Source organism: Oryza brachyantha, chromosome 11, assembly GCF_000231095.2.
Source record: "Oryza brachyantha chromosome 11, ObraRS2, whole genome shotgun sequence".
Lineage (NCBI taxonomy): Eukaryota > Viridiplantae > Streptophyta > Magnoliopsida > Poales > Poaceae > Oryza > Oryza brachyantha.
Genome location: NC_023173.2, coordinates 11637411 through 11646561, shown reverse-complemented (window position 1 = coordinate 11646561; position 9151 = coordinate 11637411). Strand labels below are relative to the sequence as shown.

General features: G+C 42.1%; 1 pseudogene; it reads left to right on the top strand.

Annotated features, from left to right (window-relative positions):
* The first annotated feature begins 2907 nt into the window (after positions 1-2907).
* Positions 2908-8418, top strand: LOC102716359 (annotated as a pseudogene).
* The last annotated feature ends 733 nt before the right edge of the window (positions 8419-9151 follow it).

Genomic DNA, 9151 nt, shown 5'->3' with positions numbered 1-9151 from the left:
TCATAGATACAACTATATTTATTAAGTAATGAATTTAATACCGCCAGGAAGGTTATGAATTTAGATAAATTTAGGTTCAAGTTTCACTCAAATCAGATTTAAAATGAATATGTTATGCTTATTCTAAGATTCAAATTTGAATTAATTCTAACAATTGTGAAACCATACGGTGAACGCTGGTGCGGCGCAGCGACATGTGCGAATGGTGCTGGCGACAACGGATCAGTAACACAATAGCATGGTGCGTGTGAGCTGAAAGGTTTCTGCCCACGTGAGGGAGAGAGAGAGCAGGTTGTGTGTAGCATCTGTGCTTGGGTGAGCCGTGAGCGTCTGGCCGTGAGCTGACAGGGAGCACATTTCCTCAGCAGCAAGCAACGACACGTGGCACGTTTCTGGCCAATGAATCTGCCCAGCTTTCATATTACAGAGATAGGTAAGTCACCATGCTGTCATAGGCAATTAATTTATAAAAGATCGAGTCGACTTTGGTTTTTGCTAAGACTAGCTGCATGATTTACATAATTTTCCCTGTGCTATATGCTGTCGCCAGGTACTACAAATGCTTGATTGTGTAAACACTATTAATTCATATTTAAATTTTATATTAAGCATCTCTTCGTTGTGTATTAATTGGTTAGATAGAAACCATGTTTTATGTAAGAAAAATGATTTTCTTCTCATTCTTTATTTACCTAATAGCTAGCCACGCCATCTTAATTATATTCTTTGAAACAATTTTATTTAATTTTATGAATATTATTCTAGTAATTGTACTGTGAATGTCCCTTCGTATCAACTTGTCAAGAAAAAAGAAACTTAATCCTGTCCAGAACATAATTTGAGGAGGTGATGACTATGTTGGGTTCGAACATATATAATCCAATGCAAGACCAATGGCTTGCTGCTGGCTGCTGCTCTGCCCGCTGAGCAACGCACCGTTCTCTAATAATCACAATGTATATATGGAAACTGACACGAACCCAGCACAGAACTCATTTCCTCGACTCACATGAGCTACCCCGACCGAGCTACCATTGGGTTTATATATTAATTGTGTTCTGGTTAACCTGCTGCAGGCATCTCTAATAGCAAGACTAATAATATAGGATATAAGATTTTAAATCTTATAGTCTTCTCTTAGCCCACCCATATACTAGTTAGCTTTTCATCATTAATGCAGGACCCACATGTCACTCTCACAGAGTTTCTTGGTTTCTGTGCCCGAGCTGGCTAGAAGCTTACAGCCTACTTACACTCTCTCTCATCTCCTCTCTGCTCCCATAAGTATATAGCCAGCTTATAGCCTACTATTATACTTGCACTAAGAGCAAGTTTAATAGTAAAGCCAACCTACTAGCTATAAGCTTATATTATAGTCAACACATATAACAGGTTGGCTATAAGGTTGGCTATAATTTTTATCTCTTATCTCTTTCTCTTATCTTTGCATTTAATGTATTTTTTGGAGTTGGTCTATAGCTGGCTCTTGCATGAGAGCCAGCCCCACTTCTTTTTTATTATCTCTTTCCTCCACATCAGCTTATAGCCAACTTATAGTCTACTATTATACTTGCATGAATATATCTTAGCATATGTCCTGTATTTGAGCATTCCTAATTAATGTGAAGTGCTAATATACATAATTATGTATTAATTAATTAATTAAACGCCAATATACTAGTCCTCTCCTCTCTCCTTCTTATAGCCTTTCTCTAGACTCTGGAGTACACCCAGGTACCTAACTTTAGTGCTGAGTGTTTTCATTATTATGATTTAGCATCCCTCTGGCATGATAAAACGATTATATTCTACTCCCTCACATGGAAATATAAGACGTGCATGTTACTGACATGCTCTCTGATAGTATGGTTCAACAATTAATTACTTTAATAATATATTGTCAACAACTACGAACCTAACACTATGAAAGCATTTTCGCATTCGAATCTGATGACATCACATGTGTGACACAAAATATATGTATTATTATATGTATTGTTCCTGAGCTTTTTTACCGTCATTAAAAAAAATGCCTTGAGTTACCATATTTTTAGTGTAAAAAATTAGTAACTTAAGATACATTTGTACCTCAGGGTACTATAATTTTATACTAAAATTTTTTGTATCTCAAGATACTTTTTAAAGATCGTAAAAAAAGCCCATTGTTCGGTTAGTAATCAGTCTAATGTTAGAAATGTCGACTTTAAGAAAAGCAAGGATGGTTTCTAAATTTTATACGGAGAGAAGAATAAACAGCTTCTGTGATGAACTGATGATGGAATACCATTGACTGCCATGAAACTGCTTTCAAGAATACCAGCTGATGATCTAGACACATGCTATTTTTAATATAGCTATATTTACAACAAATTGTATAAATATAAAGAAAAGCAACAATCAGACACGTCTATTAATTGTAGGAGAATAAGTCAATCTTCATCATGAGATAGTATAATTTTACCGAGGTTGAAGATAAAATATGTTTGGCAGGTAAAGTAGGGCTTGCTGCACGCATTTATGCAAAAAAAATTATATATTGATTTTGGGCTGATTCGGTTTAAAGGGAAAACAAACGATTTGGATTCCTCAAAATAATTGTTATTCGGTTTGTAGGAATAAATTATAGGAAAGACAAAGGAAAAATTTGTTTTTGTAAACTTTACATCAATTCCAACCTCTTGAAAAAATTTCTATAAATTGATGTGCATGTATATTCCTGTATCTTTACTTTTTCTATTACTGTAAGTTGAAATTCGGTTTGACCGAATGACCAGTTAATATATTCTCGCAGTTGTTGACCCAAGAGAATAACTGCTTGTTTTGTCCCACTGAGCCCATCTCCTCGGTTTCTCCCTAGCCTGTGCAAAGGCTGCTGCTGGCTCATTGGTACAGTAGGAGACGAAGACGATGGGGTTAGTAGCCGGAGCTACGATAGAAGCAGCAATAGGATGGCTTGTGCAAAGCATCCTGGGGAGTTTCTTCACTGGGCAGATGGAAGCCTGGTTTCGTGGAGTTGAGCTTGCTGGAGTTCGAGATGAGGAACGTGGAGATGGTGCTTGCTGCTGCCGATCAGGGAAGGAGGATTGACAAGCTGAAGCCACTGGTCCACTCGTTGGATGCTCTCAGAGAATTGCTTTATGATGCCCAAGACGTTATGGATGAGCTCGACTACTACCGGCTACAACAACAGATTGAGAAAGGTATGGATGGAGACTTATGGCTGTCTTGTTCTATATATGCAATTTTAATTGCCTACCTACTTCGAATTTTCGACAGCATGATTTAGCTTGTATTTTTGGTATATGTGCAGAATTTGTTCGTGCACGGACTCTATAATAATTGGCTGTAGCTCCTTGAGCAAAGGCTGGAATGTTATTCCCTCGTCTAACATTATTCATAGTTGCAAAGATGATGCATCTACTTTTTGCTTGAGAAGTTGGGCAGCTTAGTTGTTCTGATTTCCATAGCAAACTGAAATTTCTTGTTCAGGCAAAGGTTGCAGTGCTGCCACTGCTAATAATCCAGAGGCAAGCAATGCAACTTCGTCCAATCAACTCCTACGCAATGCCAGGAGCCAAATCACTGTTTGGGCCTCATATTGCAGAAAAAGAAAACAGAGAGGGAGAGACAGCCCATGGCACCATGCTGCCTCCTGAGGTCAAGCTTGGTATTTCCAATAGGATCAATGGAATAGTGAACAATCTACAGAGAACTGGCAATTCTGTGAGGGGGATTCTTCTGCCATATATCTCACACCTAGCTTTGCCATCAACTCAGAGGCAAAGTGAGACCAGGAACACACGGCTGACAACTTCTGTTCCTCACGAGCTCAAGGTGTTTGGGAGGGATGCCGATAGGGACAGGATACTGAAGATATTATTGGATGACGGATCAAGTGATCTGCGTGTTTTGCCAATAGTTGGCATTGGTGGTATTGGGAAGACGACACTCACCAAATTTGTATACCGTGATCAAAGAGTTGTTGATTATTTCGACCTGCGAATCTGGGTTTGTGTGTCCACCTACTTCAACAAAGTGGCCATAACACTTGAGATCTTAGAGCATATATGCAAAGATAAACAAGAATACAAAGATGTCAGCAATTTCAATGTGCTACAGGAGATTCTCATGAAGAACATAAGAGAAAAGATTTCTGCTCGTGTTGGATGATATGTGGGAGGACCGGGACATGAGCTGATGGGATAAGCTGCTAGCTCCCTTGAAACATAGCCAAGTAACCGGTTGTGTGGTGCTAGCGACAACCCGGAGAAAGTCGGTTGCAGAAATGATAGGAACAGTGGATACATTCGAAATCAGTGGTCTGGACGAGAAGCAGTTTTGGCAGTTCTTCAAAGCATGTGTGTTTGGTAACGAGAACTACGAGGGTCACCCTAGTTTGCAATCCATTGGGCAACAGATTGCTGCTGCACTGAAGGGCTGCCCACTCGCAGCACGAAGTGTTGGCGCACTCTTGAACAGAAATGTTAGCTATGAACATTGGAGGACAGTTCAAGACAAATGGAAATCTCTACAAATAAAAGATGATGACATTACGAGGCCGACTTCGATGCATTTTACTTGTAGTATAATTTAATTCAAGCCGTTTGTCTGTTTTTATCGTATGGCTGTGATTAAATTATACTATACTACCATCAATTTTAGATGCAGTAGAATTCGGAGGGGGCAATTTCGTCCTTTTTCTGTGATAGTATGCGCGCGCGTCGACGGCGTCAGTCCAGAGCGCGACCCTTCCGCGGCCACCGACCTCCGCCTCCTCCTCGCCGCGCGCGACGGGCGGCCCGACGAGGCCCAGCGGCGCTATGACTACGCGCAAGGAAGCCACCACGACCTCGACCTGGACGATGTAGATTAGGAAAAAAAAACGAAGCGGACCTAGACTAGGAGAATATTTGAAGTAATAAAATAATTAATAAAAACAAATCAAATATAAATTAAAGTACCAAAATACCCTTTTAAATCAATAGACAAGATTAGTTCTACTGACAGTATATTACTACCAGTAAAATACACCTAAGCGTGTCTGACATTGTACCTATCCTGAAACTTAGTTACGACTATCTACTTTTCACCTGCGACGTTGTCTCTCCCACTGCTCTTTATTTCCAGAGGATCACCGGTTCTGGGGGCTGACTTTGGTGCAGGCCTGGATATCTCAAAATTTTGTGCAATGTGAAGATACATGCAAGGGATTGAAAGAGACAGGGATGCAATATTTTGATAGTTTGGTGGATTCTGGATTTTTCCAGAAAGCTTAGTCAGGCTACGTTATGCATGATCTAATGCATGATTTAGCAGAGCAGGTTTCAGCAAGAGAGTGTTATATGATAGAAGGATCGCATTCTAACACAGCTCCACCAGGTATTCGTCATTTGTCCATCACTGGTGACGGTAACGATGAAAGTGCCAACTTTCCTACTGAGAAATATGAGGTGATATTACAGAAGATTAGACCTTTGCAAAAGTTGAGGAGCTTGATGCTATTTTGGAAGCAGCAGTGTACACCTATTGAAGTCCATACAAACTGTATTGAAGGAAGCCAAATGTTTAAGGTTATTAAGAGTCTATGTCTCAAATGCTGACATCAGTGCTACACATACTTTCTTAAACCCTTATCATCTCCGATATCTTGAGTTTATTTGTGTCTCGGACACTAAAGACATGGTGCTGTATGGAGACTACAGGGACATTGCTTTTCCTCGGGCTTTGACAAGTTTTTATCACCTTCAAGTGTTGAATGTGGGGTTTTCTGGAAATCTTGCTGTGCCTGCTGCCATGAATAATCTAGTTAATTTGCGCCATCTCATTGCTAACCCTAAAGTGCACTTCTCCATAGGTGGTGTGGGCAACATGATCTCTCTTCAAGAACTAAAATTCAAGGTTCAGAATGATAGCAGTTTCGGTATAAGACAACTCCAATACATGAATAAGCTTGTAACTCTTGGAATCTTTCGTCTTGAAAATGTGAAGACTAAAGAAGAAGCCAATGGCGCCAGGCTTATCGATAAAGAGTATCTGGAATGGTTGTCCTTGACATGGAGTGGTGGTATCATGAGCCTCGAACAATCTGAGATAGCAAAAGATGTCCTTGAGGGTCTTCAACCACATCATAACCTAAAAACTCTACGTATAACTGGTTACAATGGCCCTACATCTCCAACGTGGCTTTCTTGTAATCTCTCGGTTACATCACTGCGGACAATTCGTCTTCAAAATTGCAGTGAGTGGCGGATTCTTAGATTTCTTGAGATGCTTCCAATGCTTAGGAAATTGGTATTGGCCAAGATGTGGAATCTAGTGGAATTATCAATTCCTTCCTTGGAAAAGTTGGTTTTAATTGACATGCCGAAATTGGAGAAGTGCATTGGAACTTATGGGATAGAATTGACTTCACACCTTAGAGTATTGAAGATCCAGAACTGCCCTCAATTGAATAACTTCACTCCTTTCCAAAGCTTCTCTCCTTCTGCAACAGAGCACAGGTCATGGTTTTTGTTTCTAAGCATACTCACCATCGAGCATTGTCCTCACATAAGGTACATATAAGCTGTTTCTTTAATTTTCTTTTTTTTTTCCCCATGAACAACACCCATTTCCTTTTCTTTTCTTGATAATTTAGATTCTCTGTAAATGATGTGGCAGCAAATGGGAAATACTATCCCTGAGAGAAATGCAAGCACTCAAGCAGTTGGAACTAATACACCTGCATTCAGTCAAGGAGCTGTTAGTCCCTCCCCTGCAGAAGTTGGTGTTGATTCAGATGGCAAGCCTGGAATATTGTAGCGGGCTAACTTCACCCCTGCAAATTTCCACTTCCCTAGGGGATCGAAAGGAGTCTCCTCGATCTCACCGTTCATGATTGTCCTCGTCTGGTAATTTCACATCCTCTCCCGTTTTCTGCACTGATGCATCGCTTCTCCATCAGAGGGATTCCAACTCTTCCTACAATGGAGGGAACATGTGAGTTTATAATCAAATCTGACGAGTTGATTATGCTTGATGACAAGATATTAGCATTCCATAACTTTGGGCGCACACGATCATTCCGTATAAAAGACTGTCCAAATTTGGTGTCCGTGTCTACTGAAGGTCTCAACCAGTGCACCCTTTTGGAGGAACTGCATTTAACAAACTGCCCTAAATTGATCTTTCCGAGCCGACTTGTCCTCCCGTCTCTCAGATTACTCTCCATTCAGGCATGTGGCGACATATTGGGGTATCGTTTGACACAAATGCTTTCGCATGTTCGTTCGATGGATAGTCTGGAACTGAATGACATCCCACGAATAAGATGTCTTTCACTCTATCAACCCGCGAAGAAAGAAGGCAGCAACAATGATCTGGAAGCAATGCCCTCAAGTGGAGACGAACAACTGTTGGAAATTCCATCTAACATCCTCCCTTCTCTGAAGAGGATTGATATCTCTGACTGCCCAGAGCTGAAGCTGGTTGGGCTTGGACAGGAGGGAGCACTCCTGAGATACACCTCTCTCGAGCGTCTTAGAATTCAGCGTTGCCCGAAGCTTATGCCGTTGCTGGTGAGTGGTGAGGTGGGTGTCGGATTGCTCCCGCCGTCTCTTGTGAACCTGGAGATTGATATGAGCCCCGAGCTGTCTGCTGCATGGGATCTCAAACTGCAGGAGCACGCACAGATCCAGGCACCTCATCCATCACTCGAGGAGCTTGATATCTCCAGCCTCGGAAACCATGACCAGTCCCGTCTGCTGCAGCATTGCTTCCCTAGCATCACAGCACTGTACATATGGCGAAGCCCAGAGCTGACATTCCTGCAGCTGGGACACCTGACGGCGCTGTGCGAGCTGGAGATCGTAGACTGCGTCTCACTCGCTTCGATCGAGGGCGTCGACTCTCTGACGAGCCTCAGGTCCCTGGGAGTATCCGGCTCACCCGGTGTACCTCGATGTCTGGAGCTTCTGTCACAGCAGCAGCAAGGTGCCTCCGAGGTGGTGCTGTCCGGGCTGGAAACGCTCCAGATCGGCGATGGCGCCGTCCTCACCGTCTCCCTCTGCAGACGGCTCACGTCCCTGCGACGGCTGTCCTTCTGGTCTTGGGGAAGCAAGCGTGACAATGGCGAGAGCGAGACGATGGTAGGCCTGACGGACGAACAGGAGAGAGCTCTCCAGCTTCTCGCCGCCGGCCTCCGTCGTCTCGACTTCTGGCGCTTGCCGAACCTCCGTCGTCTTCCTGCGAACCTGCCACGCCTGACCTCCCTCGAGTGGCTGGACATTGACGACTGCCCGGGCGTCGCGGGGCTGCCAGAGATGGGCCTTCCGCCATCACTGACACGACCGCAGCAGCGAGGAGCTACGTGCGCAGTGCGTGATGGCAGCGACGGAGGAGAAGATAGATGTCCAGATTGATGACGTGTCTGTGAACTAATGACTTCGGGTCGGCAAGTGCTGCTGGTGCAATTTTTTTCTTGACACAATTTGGTAACTGATCACTATATACACTGCTTGAGAAAGTATCAGTTACCATATACACTGCTTGAGAAAGTATTATGGCAGAGGTGTATGTAATCTTTAATTTTATCCATGCATGTAAAAAACTTATTAACTAAGAGACGATATATGTGACACGTCATCTCTACCATCGCTGATTCATTGATTAGCCAATGTACTCCTATTATTTATCCTATTATTTATCTGTCGTCTTTGTGTTAATAGATTGATTAGAGGATACCCTCTTCTTATAGTTGGGATCGTTCATCCCTATTTTACATGTGAGGATGTGGTCGATTTCACATTGAAGAATTCCAAACGGGAAACGCCATGACAATATGGTTGAACGCCGGCTGCGGCGTGTTCTAGGACGGCACTTAAATTTAATATTTAGTGTATTATTGATGTGTAAATAAAATTTTTGGACACATGGAAAACCGACTCTACTTTAAATTATGGCCGTGTGAAATTTGAAATACAAAATTTTGTTAAAAACATGTAGAGACACTTGTTGCTTGGTTGTTTCTGTCTCTACCATATAGTAGAGACAATTTATTGTTTTTCTAGAAATAGTTGGGGCCGTCTCTATTCATAGCTAGCATATTAGTTATTGTTCTTAAAGACGGTTTTTACTTCTATAGACACGGATTGATATAGTTGCTAGTGTAAAT